The following is a 21,267-nucleotide window of genomic DNA, read 5'->3' as shown; positions in this document are numbered from 1 at the left end:
TCAAACTTCTGTCGTAAATGAATGATGGGAATCAATGAGCATTTATTTAATGAGCAGTTTATCCTCCTCCACTTCTCCCATCCTCTCAGAATGTACAGGTATATTTAAATGGGTGCACAGGAATCAGAAGAATTCAATATAGTGTTTTGTTGATTAGAAACAGAATAGTCTAGAGCCTGACAGACTTGTGTTTGAGTCCAAATTCTTTTCCTCATTCATGTAAATTACTTAATTCCTTTGAGGTTTAGTTTCCTTGTCTGTAAAACAGAGATGATTATATCCCTTCATTGGATCATTAAGAAAATTAAATGATATAGTGTATAAAGTGCCTGGCATATAGTGAGTATCAGTAAATCTCTATTGATTTTCTGCTCTTTGAATTTCAGATTTGCCCTTGAGTAACTACAGAAATCATGCTACACACAGGTGGCAGTTGCTGGCCATCTCTAGTGTGCCTTAGCTTGGAGGTGCATTACTCTGATTTCTGTCTCCATTTCACGTGTCCGTCTTTCCTGTGTGTCGGTGTTCTGATTTCCCCCTCATTATAAGGGTCACAGTCACTGAATGAGGGCCTGCCCTAGTCCAGTTTGACCTCATCCTAGCTTGATTACATCTGCAAAGGCCCTATTTCCAAATAAGATCACATTCACAGGTACTGGGTTTTACTTCTTCCTTTCCAATCTGCATTCATTTTGTTTCTTTTTCTTGCCTTATGATAGTAAATAGAACCTTAAGTACAATGTATGATAGAAGTGCTGAGAGTGGTCATTCTTGTATTTTTCCTGATATTTGGAAAGAGTCTATTTTATCCCTATTAAGTATATTAGCTCTAAGTTTTTGATAGATGCCCTTTATTTGGATTCAGGAAGTCGCCTTCTATTGCAATTTGGCTGAGAGTTTTTTTTTTAAATCAGGAATGGGTGTTGGATTTTAGGAAATGCTTTTTCTTCATTTATTAAGATAATCATGTATTTTTTTGTTAAAATAATGAATTATATTGATTCTTAAAAAATTTTATATTGATTCATATTTTGATTGTCAAACTAACATTTCATCCCTGGGATAAATCCCATTTGGTAATGATATATTATCCTTTCTGTATATTGTTGTATGTTATTAATTAAATTTTTATTTATTATAGAATATTTGCACTAATATTCATGAGGGATATTGGTCATTAGTTTTCTTTTCTTGTAATGACTTTGTTATGTTTTGGTATCGGACTAACAGTGGCCTCATAGAATGAGGTGGAATGGATTCCCTCTTCTTCAATTTTATGGAAGGGTGTTTATAGAATTGATATTATTTCTTCCTTAAAAATTTGGTAGAAATAACCATTGAAGTCCTCTGGGCTTGGAGTTTATTTTGTTGAAAGGTATTAGCTACAAATTTGGTTTCTTTAATAGGTATAGGAATACTCAGGATATCTGTTTCTTCTTGTGTGAGATTTAGTAGTTTGTGTGTTTCAAGGCATAAAGTTTTTCATATTTCCTTATTGTTCTTTAATATCTGTAGAATCTATGGTGTTGTTACTTCTTTCATTCGATGCTGTTAATTTGTCATTTTTGCCCCAGTTTGTTTGACTAGAGGTTTACCAATTTAATCTCGAAGAACCAGTTTTTGGTTCAATTTCATTTTTCTATTTTTTCCCTTTTTTTCTATTTCATTAATTTTTACTTTGATATTTATTATTGCTTTCTTTCTAGTTACTTTGAGTTTAATTAATTTGAGTTCTTGTTTTTCTCGATGCTTAAGGTGGAACTTGAAGTCATTGATTTGACTCCATTCCATCTTTTCTAAAATAGGTGTTTTTACTGCCATGGATTTCCTACTAATCAATGTACCACAAATTTTGAGATGTTGATATGTTGTGTTTTCATTTTGATCCAGTTTAAAATACTTTCTAATATCCTCTTTGATTTCTGTTTTGATCCATAGGATATTCAGAAATGTGTTTTTTAGTTTCCAAATAGCTTGGGATTTTCTCAAGCTCTTTATTTATCTTTATCAATCTATTATTGATTTCTAATTTAATTACACTGTGATTAAAACAACATACTTTTTATGACTTGGATCCTATTCCAGTTATTGAGACTTACTTTGTGGCCCAGAATATCGTCTATATAGGTAAAAGTTCAGTGTGCACTTGAATATGTATCCTACTGTTGTTTGGTGAATTATTCAGTAAATGTTAATTAGTTAGGTCAAGCTGGCTAATGGTGTTATTTCAGATCTTTTAAATCTTCACTTATTTTGTGTCTATTTGTTCTATAAATTATTGGAAGAGGGGTTGAAATATCCAACTGTAATTGTGGGATTTTCTGTTTCTCCTGGAAGTTCAATCAGTTTTTGATTTTGCCTCATATATTTTGAAGCTCTGTTTTTAGGTGCATAAATATTTAGGGATGTTATACCTGTTGATTAATACTCACTTATAATTATGAAATGGTCTTCTTTATCCCTACTAGTAATTTTTGCTTTTAAATATACTTTGATATTAATGCCAACACTCCAACTTTCTTTTGATTAATGTTAATATGGTATATGTTTGTTCATATTTTTACTTTTAACCTATTTGTTTCTTTATATTTAGTGCATGCTTCTTGTAGCAGTATATAGTTGTGTCTTTAAAAAAATCTATCTGTAATTGATATATTTTGGTTTAAGTTGATCATCTTGCTATTTGCTTTCTGTTTGTCTCATCCATTTTTTATACCTTATTTCCCCCATTATCTTCTTTTTGTTGGATTAACTTAATATATTTATGACTCTGTTTTACCTATATTGTTGACTTAACTAGATAGAGCTCTTTATTATAGTATTTGCTAGGTTTTATATAATATATCTTTAACTTATCACATTCTAACTTCAGGTAAAATCATACCACTTCATGAACATTTTATGAACTTTTCAATGGTATACATCTTTTTCTCCCTGTCCAACTTTTGTGGTTTTTCTCCCTGTCCAATTTTACAACTGTTATAAACCATGTTTATTCTTCTTTTTTAAATTTATTTATTTTATTTTTGGCTGTGTTTGGTCTTCGTTGCTGTGCACGGGATTTCTCTAGTTGCGTCGAGTGGGGGCTACTCTTCGTTGTGGTGCGTGGGTATCTCATTATGGTGGTTTCTCTTGTTGTGGCACTCGGGCTCAGTAGTTGTGGCTCGCAGGCTCAATAGTTGTGGCTCATGGGCTTAGTTGCTCCGCGGCATGTGGGATCTTCCCGGACCAGGGCTCGAACCCATGTCCCCTGCATTGGCAGGCAGATTCTTAACCACTGCACCACCAGGGAAACCCCAACCATGTTTAATCTTACTATTATTTTTGTTTAAACAATTAATTGTCTTTTAAAATATATTTAAAATAATAAGAATAATATATTTTCCCATTTTATTGCCATTTTTAGTGCTCTTTATTCCTTGTATAGATCTTTATTTCCATTTGGTATCATTTTCTTTCTGCCTGAAGGACTTTTTTAAAAAACATTTATTGTAGTAATGATCTGCTGGTGATGAATTCTTTCAGTTTTCTGCATAAGTCTTTATTTCATCTTCTTTTGAAAGAAATTTTCACTAGGTATAGAGTTTTAGACCGACAGATATTGTTTCACTGAGTTTTTGCTTGCATTTTTTCCGGACAAGAAATCAGCTGTCATTCTTATTTTTTGTCTCTTTGGATGTAATACAACTTTTTTTCCCTCTGACTAATATTTTTTCTTTATCACTGATTTTGAGCAGTTTAATTATGACATACCTTGGCATATTTTCTTCAATTTCTTGTGCTTGGGGTTTCTAAAATTCTTGGCTCTATGGGTTTATAGTTTTCAGCAAATTTTAAAGAATTGTAGCCATTATTTTTTTCAAGTATTTTTTTCTACCACCTCCATCATCCCCCAAACCCAGAGACTCCAATTATACATATATTAGGGCTGCTTGATTTTGTCCTACACTTCATGGAGGCATTGTTCATTGAAAAAGCTTCTCTTTAGTTCATTTTGGGTAGTTTTATTGCTACATATTTAATTTCATTAATCTTTTTTTCTTCAATGTCTAACCTGCTCTTAATCTTATCCAGTCTATTTTCATTTCACATGTTACATTTTCACCTTTAAAGGTTTGATTTGGATCTCTTTCTCTCTTTCTCCTCTCTACTTAAATCTCTGAATGTATGATATATAGCTGTAATAACTGTTTTAATGTCCTTGTTTTCTAATTTCAACATATGCATCAATTTTGAGTCATTTTTGATTTATTACATTTAAAAATTTATTTTCCTTCTTGTTTTTTTGGTCTGGTAAATTGCTACTGGATTCCATCTGTTGTAAATACTACGTTGTTTGGTGTTTATAGAAATAATTTTTTTTTTTAATTTAGAAAACATACTTTTTTATTACTATAAATATTCTTGTATTTTGTTCTGGAATACATTTAAATTATTTAGAAGGGTTTGGTTTCTTCAGCTCTTGCATTTACTTACGATTTGTTAGGTGTAACTGTAGCAGTGCTCAGTCTAAGGAGAATTACTCCACTAATAATACAAGACCCCTCTTTGTAGTCCACCCAAAACTCAGTGAATCATGAGGGTTTTCATTTTGGCTGGTGGGAACAGACACTATACCTGGCCTTGTGTGAGTGTTGGGCATTATCACCTCTAATCCTTTTGTGTGACTCTGCTCAGCTTCAGGAATTTTCCTCACGTACACTTGCTGATTATTACTCAGCTGAACACTGAGGGGTCCCTTTGCAAGCTTAGGAATTCTTTCTCTGTATATCCTTCTTCTCTTTTGTGCACTGTCCTAAGAACCTTCTTCACAGACTTTTACCTCTATCTCCTCAAGTTACAAGGTACACTCTGCTCTGCTTAGATTCCCTCTACCTGTACCATGATTTGAAATTTTCTTAAGGAAGTAAACTTGAGCAACAATAGATACCACCTTACTTGTTTTCTGCCTTTCAATGATCACTGTCCTTTATTGCCTGATATCCCATGTCATGAAAACAATTTAAAAAATATTTTGTCATTTTTGTTATTTCAGGCTGGTGTGTACATCTGGCCAGAAGCAGAAATTTTCAGTTGTCTTGAAATCTTAGTTAAATACTGTATGGATTTTTTTTCAACTTCTCTATGCTTATATCAAATCTCCCAAATAAGACAGTGAACTCCTCTAGGACAGGGGATTCATCTTAAACTTGGGCATGTTCCCTGTAACACTGTGTACTTTGCTGTAAATTTTAAAAGTTAACTGGTACAAGGGTAATGACTGCATAGGAATTATTTGCAACATTCTTTCTGTCCTTGTCTATCACACGATATTTAATAATGTCGTCTTGAGTTTATTGTTATCTGTGCTCCTCTGAAGGAAGAGGAGGGCTGAGTCAGTCTGGCTTTGAGTGAAAGTAAGAATTACAGGGCCTGAGACCCTGGGTTGTTAAACGAAGTTTACAGCTGGGTAGAAAAGTTAAAGACCAAATGCTGAGTGAAAGTCAGGAAAAGGAAATACGGAGGAGCCCAGTGACTGGGATTCCAGTGAGGAGCCAAGAGTATGGAATCTGGGAACAAGGATAAAGGGGAAAAAAGCAGTCCTGCAAATATCCTGAGGTATGTGCTGGATGATATCCATTTGAATATTTTTAAAAAATCACCTGGCATAGAAATGGTAAAAAGGTGAGTTAATCTGGCATAAAGAGACAGAAGTTTGATGGAAAACTCACTTGATGCACATTAACTATAACCGGTTCCTCTCCCAATTCTGTTAGTGTGGCTCTAATCGCTACATTAGCTCTATAAACCCCGCCATCCTGCTTATTCAGAGAGGTTTCCTGGCTTTGTTGCTTTATAACGATGATGTTTGTAAACATAATAAACACTCACACAAAACATCCGTCTCAAAATTGGTTCACTTTCTTCATAAAGGAGCCAGAAATTCTGATATGATCACAATAAAAAGATCATGCTGTTTGTTATACTAAGGGCATTTCATTACCCTAGCAAGTGTTTTAAATGAATAATAAGTTTAAAACCCAAATAGAGTATTATAAGGTAATATCTCAAAACATTTCAGAATTATTTGCTCTTTCTTCAGATTCTGTAGCTTCTAGGTAGAGCAGTGTCTGATAGGCCTTACTCAATATAACCATAAATTTCTGTGGTTTCTACCCACCCATCAGATTCCATAAAAGCCAGATAAAAATTCCTGAAGATCATTTAAAATAATAATAGAGCTATGTCCTGGCACTATGATGAAGGCCATGCAATATATTATCACATTTAATACTTGCAATAATGCTATGAAGTAGCTATTGTTATTATTTCCATTTACTAGAGGAAAATCCAGTATAGAGAGTTTAAGTAACTTGTCCTAAATTGCTGGTTTTCAGGAAGATCAACACCAGATCTGTTTGATTTCAAACTTCTTAATCACTGTTCTGCATGATTTTCTCTCATTCTCTCTTTTGTCTCTTTTTTGGAGGGAAGGACTGAGTTACAAATTCAACAGGCTTTACATAATACCAATTTATCATTATTTCACTTAGTCAAAAGGTGCTATAGACTTAATGTTTTTGTCCCCCCAAATACATTTGTTGAAACCTAATCCCTAGTGTGATGGCACTTGGAAGTGAGGCTTTGGGGAGGTGATTAGGTCATGAGGATAGAGCCCTCATGAATGGAATTCGTGCCCTTATAAAAGAGACCCCCATCAACCATGTGAGGACATAGTGAGAAGATGGTTGTCTATGAACCAAGAAGTGGGCTCCCATTAGACACCAAAACTGCTGCCACCCTGATCTTCTTCCCAGTTTCTCAGAGCTATGAGAAATGTCTGTTGTTTAGGCCACCTAGGCTATGGTATTTTATGTTTTGTTATAGCAGCTCAAATAGATCCAAGGCCATTCTAGAATATGTTCTTGGAATTCATCAAAAGGCCCTGACTTCTTTGTAATTAAAGGGTTTGCTTGAATTAGGAGTCTCTCTTCCACTCTCTGCTACTACCTTAAAAACGTATTTCAGGATAAAATGGCACTGTCTACCCATAAAAATTCATAAAACACAATAGGTTTTCTATATTTTTGCTACTGTAAAATTCACATTAACTTTCCTTTTACTGGAACTCAATGCAAACCAAATATTCATGGTTTATTGGGAGGGAGAGAATTTATCTGGAGGTTGTGGGCATTCCCTCACAATTACTGATGGGGGGCAGCAGAGGGCTTTCCAAGTGAGCATGGCTGAGGCCAGATGAGAAAAGCTTTCCTTGGGTGTGTTGGGAGTGGGAATAGAGAGAAGGGTGAGCAGTGGTGGAAAGGGTTATCAGAAGTCGTGAAAGGCAGGAGAAAAAGGAATCAAGTCATGGGTGTAGCTAGGCCAGGTAGGAGAGAGAGACACTGCCAATTAGAGTTGAAGATAACAACCAGTTAAATAGACAAAACCCCATCTGCAGGGCTTTCTGTCTAGTCCTATCCAGCTTCAAGCTATGAAGAACTATAATTACAGATTTTAAAAATCTTAGGTGGTACCAGTCACAATCTTATATACTTTATATTTGATATTATATTTGTTGATTATTTTTATTACATTTATTTGTTATATTTGTTACATTTATGTTTATTATTTAATTCTCATGAAAATCTCATAAATTCTTTTTTTTATTTGAAATACAACTTTATTCTGATTCTAAATGAAAAGGAATGGGAATGACAGTAAAAAACAAGAGTCTACCACTGAATATAGTGATGTGACTGTAACAGTCTTATATTTGAAACTCAAGGAGGAAACAACTGTGTTGCAAAACAGCTAAATATGCAGGTCCAAAAAATGAAGGTTTTTTTTTTAACTGCCACATTCACTCAGAAGCCCATTCATCTCCTTTAGCATCCCAAAGATTAAGCACATGTTCTGCTTAGCTATATAATAAAGTGGCAAACACGCTGCACCACTGACATCACAGGACAGTTGCCTATAAGACTAGACTTCTGACTCTGGGCTCCAGCTTCACTTTCTCACATGTCATCATCTTCATCTGGGAGAGCAGTTGTCTGAGCAGCCTCTAGATCATGCTTATACCGCACTGCCAAGGCTGGGTCCATGACCACCTTTGGCGGGGTGAGAGCAGGCATGGCGATGAACTCCAAGTTAGGGTCTCTGATCAGTTTTATAGCAAGCCAGAGGAAGGGCTTTTCAAAGTTATAGTTACTTTTGGCAGAAAGGTCATAGTACTGAAGATTCTTCTTTCGGTGGAAGACAGTTGACTTTGCCTTAACCTTTCTGTCCTTAATATCCACTTTGTTGCCATACAACATGATGGGGGTGTTTTCACACACTCGTACCAGATCGCTATGCTAGTTAGGCACATTCTTGTAAGTAACTCTCGATGTTACATCAGACATTATAATGGCACACTGAGCTTGGATATAATAGCCATCTCTCAGTCCACCAAATTTCTTCTGACCAGCTGTATCCCATACATTGAACTTAATAGGTCCTTTGTTGGTATGGAACACAGGGGGATGGACCTCAACACTCAAGGTAGCTATATACTTCTCAGATTCACTAGTCAGATGACGTTTCACAAATGTATCAGTAGTTTTTCCAGTACTACCATCACCAACCAATACAAGTTTGAACTGAACTTGGGGTTCTTCTTGGGCAGGCATCGTGATGTTACTTCCAGAAGCAAGTCTATGCCCTTCTGACTGAGCTCATAAATTCTTACAAAAATCCTATGGTGGGGATTATCCACATATTACAAAAAAAGAAACTAAGCAAGTGCAGAAAATTTGGGGTTAGATCTTAAGGCTAATCTAATCTCAGATCATAGGCTTTCTCCCTTAAATTCTCAACAAAGTGACAGTTTTCTTCCAGTAAAAGATTATTTCTGCACGCAGGAAATTTGAAGAAAATCAATGCAGCGGTATTTTAAAAGTTCCAAGTTCCCTTTATAAATCTATTTTTTGTCTAAGCAATATTCTTTATTTTTTTATTTTTTTTTAACATCTTTATAAGCAATATTCCTTAGAATGCACTTATTGGAATGAAAATCTTTCCTTGGAGATTTGTAGTTTTTTGGGATACCATTCAAATAATTTAATTATCAAATTATCTGAGGGTAATAAGAGAATAGTAGGTATTAGACTAGGGAGTCCCTCAGTTGCAGAGGTGTATGTGACCTTGAGGCCTTCAGTTACTTATAGAATTGCCACTTCCTCTTAGAAGCTGTTATATTACCACATAAGCTTGATTTATGCTAAATTTAGATAAAAAAATGAAGCAGCCATTATATGTGCTCAGATTATTATGAGGCTGCAATAATTTATATACATTGGTTGGTATTTAAAAATTCTAACATGATTTAGAAATTCATATTTAGAAGTTTGTTTTCCAGCATAATTCTAGAGGAGGGGCCAGAACTGTGGAACCAGTATTCTCTCATGATTTGATTAAAATAGTGAAATCAGCAAAATTCTACAAGAGCAAAAGAAAAACGTGATCGTAGCGTTGGTATAACAGAATGCCCTTCAGGATGCTCTACCTCATCTCAAAATAGCCTGCAAAAAACTGAAAAATACATAAATAAAAGGATGTATAGGGCAACCAATAACAGAATATTGTTTTCTCTTATATTGCATAGATGTGTCCATTTTATGTGTATATTGTAGAACTATGGCTAGGCTAGTAGGCATAGTTACATACCTATGAAATTAAGGCTATGTAAAGTTATTGGATAGAATCTTTAAACTTTGAGACTCTAAGATGGTCTTCATGATTTCTGCTTGCTGATATTCATGGCTTTGTCCATTCCCCTGCTCTGAGTATGGATGGACGTGTGACTTGCTGCTAACCACTAGGATATGGCACAAGGAATGGACTATGACTTGCATGATTATGCTACCTTATTTAAGAATCTGTTGTGCTAGAGGATTTCCTTATTAACTTGATGAAATAAGTAGCCATATTGGGAATGTCCATGTGGCAAGGAACTTAGGTAAGCTTCCCTCCAAAGGCTATCACGGAGCTTGGCCTCAGTGCTACAGCTGCAGGAAAATAAATTCTGCCAACAACCTGAGTGAGTCTGGAAGTGGATTCTTCTTCAGTGAAGCCTAGATGAGAAAACAGTCCTGCTGACACCTTGATTGCTGCCTCAGAAGACCCTAAGAAGAGGACCCAGCTAAGCCATGCCTAGACTCCTAGCCCCCAAAAACTGAGATAATAAATATGTGTTTTTTTAGGCTGCCAAGTTTGTGGTAATTTGTTATTCAATGGTATATCTAATATATACTCCATCTAGCTAATATTAGCCTTACCTCTAATTACTCTCTCATATCACTTTGTTTAAATCTTTTAAAAAAAATTCACATAATAGTTGTTTACTTTTAATTAATTATCTATCTCCCTTCCCCTAAATCTCTTACTAATTTTGTAACCTCTGACAAGTCACTTGAATTCCCTGAAGCTCAGTTTCTCCATCTATAAACTGAGTTTAATCATACCTATGCCCCCAAGGTTGTGAGGGTTAACTAGGTTTGTGTTTGAAAGAAGCCCTGTATGATGTCTTAACTCCTGTCTTTTCAGACTCTTTCTAGATAGCATTAACTTTCATCATGACTCATTCTGTATTCCCTAGATTTTGATGCATATCAGGCCCTAAAATCTTGGCTTACTCCTGGATTCTTGTCTTCTGGTCTGTTTGGCTCTCTGAGTGGACAACAATGCTTGTTTATCTCTGACTGCTTTGTTGTAGCTCATAAGTTGAGCTTATTACACAAGAAGGGTGGTGGTGGCCAACTATCTACAACAAATGAGAATTTCAAAGCTGTTTTTAAAAAAAAATACTTTGGTGCTCTTTGAATAGGGTGGTCACACCCGGCCAATTCCACTACCCTCTTCCTACTAGATAAACAAAACATGAAATTTCTCTTCCTGTAGCATTGAGTCCACTGGGAAAAACATGAACACACTGTGCTTTTAATTAGCTGGAGAATGAATTCTGAGCCTGGGCTGTTTAAAAAAGTTGGGACAGATTCTCAGCACCTGCAAAATGGTAACAAGTTTCCTGGATAATTGTGGTGGCTTATCTGAACATGAGTTCCTTACAGTCCCCCAAAACTACCAGTGCCTTCAGGGCCTCCATAAATAAGTGCCTGGTTTATAAGTTTGTATCTTCTGATATAAATCCCATGCTTTGTTACCCTAGCCCTCTGAAAAAGTTGTATGTGAATGAAATGTCACAGAATTATAGAAAGGAACTTAGCAATAATCTAGCTAGCATTTTTGAATACTGTACTCTCTGCTGTGCAGAGTGCTTGATACAGTGTCTCATTTAATGTGATCCGACTCACTCATTGTACAGATGGAAAAATCTAAACAATTTGGTTAATTGGCAACTTTCATTTATAGCATGTGCTCTACTTCATCATAGTGCTTATATATGAACAACAGAGTAGATAAATTACATTTACATGGCAGTTTGAAAGTAGGCAGTGTAATATAATGGTTAGCATCCCTGGCCTTTGGGTGATACAGATTGGGGTTTGAATCCTGGTCTGCTGTCTCCAGCTGTGTGATATAGGCTGAGTTACTTAACCTCACTGAACCACTATTTCTCCATCTGTATCATGGAGATTATAATGCTACATCGGCTTGTTACATGAATTAGATGAAATTAAGAATGTGAATGTAAAATTAAGAATCTAAGTGATTGCGTAGTAAAGTGTGCAGTAAATGATAGCTATTATTATAAAGTACTTTCATATCAATTAAACTTCATGTAAGAGATTATTACTATTATTATCATAATCTACATTTTATCTTTTAGTATTTTATTAATTTACACTTTTTGCAAATAAGAAAATGAAGTCATAGAAAAGAGAGGTAAATGCTGGTCAGGTGTTCTGTGATATTAGGCAACAGCTAAGACTCAGATTGAGATGTACAGACTTCAGCTCTCAAGCTGTTTCCTATTCTGCAATGCTGTTTCTTTACAGTAAGTTCTCTTTCCATTCAGCTGAGAACTTAGCTCCCTGCTTAGGCTATAACTCCTTGAGGGCAGGGATTTTGCATCTCCAGGGAAACCAACACATAGGCCTTCAATAGATACGTTTAGTTTATAAAAACAAGTTAACACACAATTCTAAGGAATATGAACTCTTAGTACAAGATAAGTCACTTGTCCCTCAAACTGAATCTCAAAGGCAAAAGCAAGGCAGTTATCACAGAAGGACAAAGTGCAGCATGAACTACCCAGAGATCCAGGACAGGGCATCATTGCTGAGTAATTACTTTGTAGAGGTAATATACGCCATATTTGCATATATTAGCCTAAGGCGATGTGTGTGTGTGTGTGTGTGTGTGTATAAAAGCCACATTTTTCCTCCTTTCTGCCCCGCCGAGCACAGTTTCAGAATTTGGTGTTCATAAGGATATAGGGCTCTATTGATTAATTACTTCACCTAATGGGTATTTATTGAGCTTCTAATATGTGTCAGACACTGTATTAGACCCTGAAGACACAAAAATCAGTAAAGCTGAGTCTTTCCTTATGGAACTCATAGTAGGGAAGAAAGATGAAATGTTAACTAGAAAAACATATATATATATATTTTTTTACACACACACACACTGTATTTTATTTTTACAAGAGATAAATAGACTGACACCAAGCATTGTACATGGATGACTACAACAAAAGCAACAATGATTGCAGTTACCAAACACGAAACACACTCATACTATGTCATAATATTGACATTCAGTCCAGTAATCCTCCACTGTAACAGCTCCTTTACTTTGCAGTGAAAATTGATTTGTATGTTCTTTGCCTCTGAGTCCTTGTGGGATTTTTTTTTTCTTAATTCAGACAGAAAGTCACAAAAATTATACTCATCATCATCAGTTCACTCAGTCCCATGTAATTAATTTTTTTTTTCATCTTGATCTTTTGTTAGCACTTTTATGAGTTCATCAGTTTTTCATTAGAGTTCTGAAAATGCTTATTCATTCAGTTCAGCAGTACAGTCAGTTACCAGAAACCTGTACTTGTCAGAGTCTTTTCCATGAATTTCTTGAAGATGAAACCCTTTTATAGGAACATATTTGCAAAAGCATCAGAGTACACCCAGAACTGTCTGTAAATGACAAAAGACTTAAAAATGACCACAGTTAAAGATTTGATGAAAGTTCATAATAATGCAGTTGACAAGAAAATTAGTTATTTCTGAGATATACATTTTAAAGTAATAACTAGGATTATAACTTATAACATTATACCAGAACATATAAGATTTTTAGAAATTTCATGTAGTGTCTGAAACATTTATATTAACATATTTCCATACAAATAACCCAATGAAAGTTTAGTATTAGTTGTTTTGTTTGTGTTTTTTATACTGCATGTTCTTATTAGGCATCAATTTTATACACATCAGTGTATACATGTCAATCCCAATCGCCCAATTCAGCACACCACAATCCCCAGCTCACCGCAGTTTTCCCCCCTTGGTGTCCATATGTCCGTTCTCTACATCTGTGTCTCACCTTCTGCCCTGCAAACCGGCTCATCTGTACCATTTTTCTAGGTTCCATATACATGCGTTAATATACGATATTTGTTTTTCTCTTTCTGACTTACTTCACTCTGTATGACAGCCTCTAGATCCATCCACGTCTCAACAAATGACTCAATTTCGTTCCTTTTTATGGCTGAGTAATATTCCATTGTATATATGTACCACTTCTTCTTTATCCATTCGTCTGTTGATGGGCATTTAGGTTGCTTCCATGACCTGGCTATTGTAAATAGTGCTGCAATGAACATTCGGGTGCATGTGTCTTTTTGAATTATGGTTTTCTCTGGGTAAATGCCCAGTAGTGGGATTGCTGGGTCATATGGTAATTCTATTTTTAGTTTTTTCAGGAACCTCCATATTGTTCTCCATAATGGCTGTATCAATTTACATTCCCACCAACAGTGCAAGAGGGTTCCCTTTTCTCCACACCCTCTCCAGCATTTGTTGTTTGTAGATTTTCTGATGATGCCTATTCTAACTGGTATGAAGTGATACCTCATTGTAGTTTTGATTTGCATTTCTCTAATAATTAGTGATGTTGAGCATCTTTTCATGTGCTTCGTGGCCATCTGTATGTCTTCTTTGGAGAAATGTCTATTTAGGTCTTCTGCCCATTTTTGGATTGGGGTGTTTGTTTCTTTAATATTGAGCTGCATGAGCCGTTTATATATTTTGGAGATTAATCCTTTGTCCGTTGATTCGTTTGCAAATATTTTCTCCCATTCTGAGGGTTGTCTTTTCATCTTGTTTATGGTTTCCTTTGCTGTGCAAAAGCTTTTAAGTTTCATTAGGTCCCATGTGTTTATTTTTGTTTTTATTTCCATTACTCTAGGAGGTGGATCAAAAAAGATCTTGCTGTGATTTATGTCAAAGAGTGTTCTTCCTATGTTTTCCTCTAAGAGTTTTATAGTGTCCAGTCTTACATTTAGGTCTCTAATCCATTTTGAGTTTATTTTTGTGTATGGTGTTAGGGAGTATTCTAATTTCATTCTTTTACATGTAGCTGTCCAGTTTTCCCAGCTCCACTTATTGAAGAGACTGTCTTTTCTCCATTGTATATCTTTGCATCCTTTGTCATAGATTAGTTGACCATAGGTGCGTGGGTTTATCTCTGGGCTTTCTATCTTGTTCCATTGATCTATGTTTCTGTTTTTGTGCCAGTACCATATTGTCTTGATTACTGTAGCTTTGTAGTATAGTCTGAAGTCAGGGAGTCTGATTCCTCCAGCTCCGTTTTTTTCCCTCAAGACTGCTTTGGCTATTCGGGGTCCTTTGTGTCTCCATACAAATTTTAAGATGATTTCTTCTAGCTCTGTAAAAAATGCCATTGGTAATTTGTTAGGGATTGCATTGAATCTGTAGATTGCTTTGGGTAGTATAGTCATTTTCACAATGTTGATTCTTCCAATCCAAGAACATGGTATATCTCTCCATCTGTTGGTATCATCTTTAATTTCTTTCATCAGTGCTTTATAGGAAAAACATATTTTTGATAACCTACTATTGAGATTGAGGTAAGCTCAAGTTGTTCTTAGAACACATAGCAGGGAGATTCTGATTAGGACCGGGAGGATCAAAGAATACTCCTTGGAAGGAATGATAAGTGAGCTAAGTCTCAGTGGAGTTAACCTGAATAGGAAGGAAAGGTGTCTATTAAATACCACATGCTCAAAGACATGGAGATTTGAATCATCAGGGGCAGTTCTGGGAAATACAGGTGATTCAGAGCATAACTCGGAGGGAGAGGGCCAAGGCCACAAATATAACTGGTGAAGTAATCATGGGCAGATCTTGAAGACCTTATAAAGCACTTGAAGGATTTTGGACAATAGCCTAAGGCATTTAGAAACCATTAAAGTTTTAAGCAAGGGAGTGACATAATAATATTTAGAAAGATGACCCTAATCATTTGTGCAGAATAAGACTCATGGGCTGATGCTGGTGGAAGGAGAACCTTTAGGAGGCTGTGGAAGTAAACCAAGTGAGAAGTCGTAGCAAGGACCTGGTCACCAAAATATAGGGCAGAGGAAGGAGAGGAGGACGCTGCAGACGACACCCAGACTTCGATGCTGGTGACTGGAGAACGGTGGTATAATTCACTAAGGAGTAATGAGGAACAGACTTTAGTGGGCCACAGGGAGCGCCTGGTTGTGTGCATGTAATAAGAAGGGAAAGGGGAAGAAATGGATAAGGATATTGGAGGGAAGCAGTGGTATCACTGAAGCCTGAGCTGGAGAAAATGATGATGTTAAGGGATAATTTATTGCAGCAAATAGAGAGAGAGAGAAGGAGAGAGGTGGAAGAGAAGGTAAAATAAGGACTAAAAAGTGTTAATTGGATTTAACAAATATCAGTCACTAGTGACCATGGTAAGAACAGTTTCAGAGAAGAGCAGGGAGCCAAGGAAAGACGGTTATATATTTTTATTTGGAGGGAAAAAAGCCTAAGGATGGCATGGAAGTCATATTAAAGTTTTCTTCCCTCTGGGAACATGGTAGGATTTCATTTTCTCACACCCTTTGAAGTTAGAGCTATATGACTTGGTATTGCTAATGAAATGTAAGCAGATGTGACATTGTCACTTTGGGGTGGAAACGAGCTGGTGTGTAATTTTCTACCTTTCCTTTTCCTGTCTCAGAGATCTGGAAAGCATGTGTCAAGATAAATCTCCCTTTAGCCTGCTTGAAAGACTACAATGAACACAGCATCCCAGGTGACCCACATTGAGTGTGTAACATGAGCCAAAGTTCAGTTAATGTTGATTTCTCTATCTCTTGCATTTTGCATTGCATCTCAGCTTTGTATCCACCAATTTCCTTTTTTCTCTTTAGAGTTATTTACTCTTATAATATAGAAAGTGTACTATGTGACCACATGTTCAAGTAACCAGAACAGATTGGCTAGAGGCTCTGTGTCCCAGTTCCAAATTCCCGTAAGAAAGAATTTGATTGGCCAAGCTTGGGTCAGGTGATCACTTCTAGCTCTAATAAGCTTTGCCACAATATGGAAGGGGAAGAGCTATGTCATGATACGTAAGTTGTGATGGGAGCACAACTCACTTCATGAGAAGAGGTATGGCATAATAGATGGTATCTTTGACATCTCCAATACAGTTATGAGACTTCAGTGACTGTATCTTGTGGAATTAAAGGCACTGGCTCACTTCAAATAGGGTAGATGCAGTCTATAACCATATCTAACCAAGGGTCAAAGAGGAAGTTCCCATACTTTCAGTACCAATGTTCAATGCCCAGTATTTTGGGTGGGGTGTGGGTGGGAGTTGGAGGAAGGTATAAATCTCTGTCATATGCAAAACCATCAGGCCAGAGGGCCAATGGCTCCAACAAGAAACAAAGGTGTAACTCGTAAGTAGGAGGCTTCAGACCAGCACTGGCAATGGCTGCACTTGCGCATAAGAGGAAACATACCATAAAAGATCATTATTCTCATCTGAGGGCAAATTATTGACTTATTGGGGAAGAGGTATTCAGTAGATGGCAGATCCCCAAATCAAAAGGTCTTTAATCCAAGCAGCTGTGAATGATGCTGGGTATAGCTTATTGTAAGGCCACTATTAACTTTAAACCAGTATGGTTTCTCCGTTTCATAATGTCAAATTTCTTGCTTGGTTAAAAAGCTAAGTGAAACAAATCTTTTCATAAAACTTTCCTTTAGTGAACTGTGGCTGACAAACTTGCAAGTAGGCAGTTTGTGAAAGATGTTGGGGTTTCTGGCGGAGGTATTTTCTGAGATTCCAAGTGTGATCTTGGACCAACAGAAATATGATGAACTTGGAAAGTAACTGGAATCCTTAGTTCTCCATGTATTTCTAATGCTAGAGTTTTGTTGCCATTTGTACAACTGGACAACTTTTTATTTACCTTAAGAAGGGGATACCATGAAGGGAAAAAAAGTGAAACTCTCACCAGTGTTATAAAACTCTGGAAACTCAGGAAACTCTCACCTGATGTTATGAAATCCTAGCTTCTTTTTCCAAGCCAGTCAGGAGCAGAATTAATTTGCCGCTGATATTCTTGTGGCCATAATCAGCACAGCAGGCACAGAATAAAAGTGAAGTGGGCAGCAGACTATTTCCCTCCTCAGAGCTCCATCTTCACATGATGGGACTCAGCTCTATTTCTGGCCTCTCAGCCATTGATCCTGCCTGAAATCCGAACTCATGGCTTCTGCTCATAACCACTCTTAGCAGGGTGTATGCTCAATGGCTTGTTGATTAACAACAGAGGGAAGTAAATGTCTTTCTAAGTTTATGGTAATGATTGCCTTTTACTGGGTAGGACACTTCTGACCTAGACCTAAAGTATTTGCCCAATAGTATCTTGCTGTTTTCCAGGCATGATACCTGAGGCTACAGTCTGGTTTAGATTTTTTTATGAAATCCAATCAATATAATATATTTGGAGGTTGGCAGGGGCTACAAAAGTTAATGGAAGGATTTTAAGCTTCAGACAGTCATAAATGCCAGATAAACCCAAGCTTCTACTTGACTATGCTACGATTGGGAGTTAGTACCTGCTGAGTGTTTCCTTGGAAAGCAGCCCATCTAAAGCAGATCAACCATGTGGACCTGAGGCACAGTAATTGGAGAAGTCCTGGACTCTCTCCCAAGAATGCCTTTAGTGTTATCTTTTGCCATTTTAGTTATTGTTTTTCTGAACTATCATATATATATATCATATATATTTTTATAAATAAATAAATAAATAAATAAATTTTAAAAATTGTATAAAAGTGGACCTTTTCCTTCCACCGAAGATGCAACCTCCTAGAGGGAAAGGAGCATGATTTTTATTTCTAGGGTCGTCTACAATGCCTAGTAGAGTGTCTGAAAGGATGCAGATAACAAGATGCCTGTGAGAGATTCTCTGAGGCAGACTTTTACTTGGTTTCAAAATGCTGTTGTTTTTGTCTATATTTGATCTGATTATTTAATTGGCTCCAGCTCATTTGTCCTGCTTTGGTCTCTAAATAGTGTGGTGTGTATGACTGTTTATATGGCCTTATAGACTCAATATCTAAATGACGGAGATAATTTCATTTCAGAGCTTCATTTTACAGATACATAAATTGAGACCCTGGGTAGAGTGAAATCAAAACCCAGGTTTTCTCATTTTCATGTCTGTTTGCTTTTTCCATGACCTTGAACCCATTGCCTTGCTCTGCCTTCATTTCTTCATGATCTCTGGTTACATGTCCAGCTTTGATCTTGACTCAGTCTTGACCTGGGATGGAATCCCTGACTCTCCCTTGACTTACTCTTGTCCTTTAAACCTGGCCTTTACCTTTGTTCACCTTTCTAGATTTCTAGCTATTTTCTTCCTTTGCTATGCCCTGAGTTTACTCTGACACTGGGGACCTGCATATATCCATGAGCCGCTATCGTCTGAAAACACACACCCCAAGGCTTTAACACAAGGAGAATCAGGAGGGCTGCTGAGCAAGGTTAGAAATGCCTTGCACCTGCCTGGAGTTGAGCAGGTGGAATGGTGACCAGCAAGGCTGCAAATCACCAGGCTGCACCCAGCCCTAGGGCCTCTGAGGAGAGTTATAACTTAAAAAAGCATTAGAAGCCCTGAGGCCAGCTGTCTGTCCTTAAAGTACTCCAGGGGTGCTTTTAGTATTTTAGAAGAAGGGAGAATTTTCTAGGAGGGAATAAGTTTGCCACTCACAGATGGAAGCAATTCCCTAAGCCAAACCCTGGAAAACATTCTGGTGATTTATCAGCTTAATAGCAGCTTCTTTCTCTCAGCAGAATTTGGAAAGGCTGAATGAGACTTTGACCCCTAATTTAGGGAATACAGTATGTACAATGCTTAGTTTTAGTGAAATGAAAAAAATGGAGCTATGTATTATCATTGTTGCTGTTATTATTATTATTTATTGAAAAGTATTTAAAGAATAGTTATTTACCATGAGAGTCATGTAAGGCCAACTTTTCATTGAGAAGAGACCCAAGTAATTTCAATAGCCAAAGCCTGGGCTGCTTTCAGCATCCATTTTCCAAAAGGCAAAACAGCAACCTTCCTAAAAAGCATTCATCTCTGTCAGATTAGTTTATCAGATCAGCTGGCAAAGAGCTAATCTGGCCTGCTTCTTGCTACTCCAGGCAGCCTAGAGGCAAAACTGAGACTAGGAGAAGACTAGGTGGACTTGGTTGAAGGTGGAGTTTATTGAAGTTTCATTGTGATGAAGGGGAGGAATTCTTCTCTAAAAGAAAAAAGTGGGGCTCTGAACTACCGGACTAACTTGACCAGACTGGTCAATTCAATTCAAAGAAATGCTCCAATTGGTCACACAGGTTGTAAATAACCAGGAAATGTAGGCAAAATAGTTTAAAATTTGTGCTTGTTAGGATTATCTGGAACACCTGATCTTGAAGTCTGATTCTATCAAAATAACGAAATGTAACTCATAGAATTAAAAATGGGACTCACTGAAATGCATTCATTTGTCCATCTGCCAGTTATTTCTTGTTTACCATTTAGGTGGGGAGAGGGGAAGAAGCATCGACTTGCAATTGTTAAAAGCATACTGGAATTTCAAAAAGCCATGACTCTTAAATTCTCTCCATCTTCTCTTTCAGTAACTCCTTATCATCTTAATTTCATGGGTCAGATGTTAGGATGAGCCTGAATTGCAGGTGCTACTGAGAAGGAAATGACTAAATGAATAATATTTTTTACTGCTTAATATTTATTGAATCCATCTATTTCTAACTACAATATTGTGTTTCATCTCCTACAAGACTGCTTTTGCATGTGGAGATGACTTGTAACATATACTGCCATTATTATCAGGGACTTCTTATAGTTATCATTGTTGATTTAAAATCTTAGCAAACTACAGTACACAGAAATCTGAAATAAAATGAGCATCTGGCGACAATGTACCTTTCTCCTTGATTGAAAAAGTTCCCTATGAAATCTAGTGTTATCCATAGCATATACCTTCATTTGTTGCTAAACAGACACACAAAAATATAATATATCACATTTTAATGGTAGAAATGTGAAATCTTATAGCGTGCACTGTAATATATTAAAACCCAGTACTCCACATATTATTTTAAGTAGATTTTTACTGGTAAATTGGGAAAGAAGAGTAAGAGGGATAGAGTAGGTGTGTGTGGTAGGCACTCAACATAGGTTTGCTGAGTTGAGTCAAATACTCTGGGTGCCTAAGACAGAGTGGCAGGGTGAAGGTCTGAGTTCCAAGGTCTGGGCTCTCCTGAGAAGTTGCAGAGAGGTTGGTTGGTTCCTTCTCAGTTCTCACATTCCTAATCTTTCACACTAGTGTATTTCTGGCCTTCTTCATTCTCTGAGCAAGTCTTTAATGCTGTTCTTTGTCTGCTGACAACTTAAGAAAGCCCCCTGCAAAGGGAGAGTGAATCACTAATACGGACAGAGATAAATTTTCCAAGAGGAAAAGGTGGGGAAAGAGAAGAGGAAAAGTGAATAAATAAGATACCTATTTCCCCCTAATTTAATGCACAGGCACAGAGGAAAATTTAGCTCTACAAGTTTTTTTGTTTTGAATAAGATTTAAATAAAAGCTTTCTAAACCAATAAAGACATATATCAAATTCCTGTTGTCCTCCTTTACAGGAAACTACCTGAATCCTGACAGAAGAGACACATAACTGAAAATGAATTGCTCATTTTGGAGAAATACATTAATTGAATGTATT

General features: G+C 36.6%; 1 pseudogene across 1 annotated transcript; it reads right to left on the bottom strand.

Moving 5' to 3' along the window:
- Nucleotides 1-1,383: 1,383 nt before the first annotated feature.
- Nucleotides 1,384-20,606, bottom strand: LOC309611855 (GTP-binding nuclear protein Ran pseudogene; annotated as a pseudogene). The gene has a single exon. The product of its transcript is annotated as a GTP-binding nuclear protein Ran pseudogene (transcript).
- Nucleotides 20,607-21,267: the final 661 nt, after the last annotated feature.

Source organism: Balaenoptera borealis (genome assembly GCF_965194805.1).
Source record: "Balaenoptera borealis genome assembly, chromosome: 15".
NCBI classification, from domain to species: Eukaryota; Metazoa; Chordata; class Mammalia; order Artiodactyla; family Balaenopteridae; genus Balaenoptera; species Balaenoptera borealis.
The sequence above is the reverse complement of the archived record's forward strand: the minus strand, read 5'-3'. Positions and strand labels throughout refer to the sequence as shown.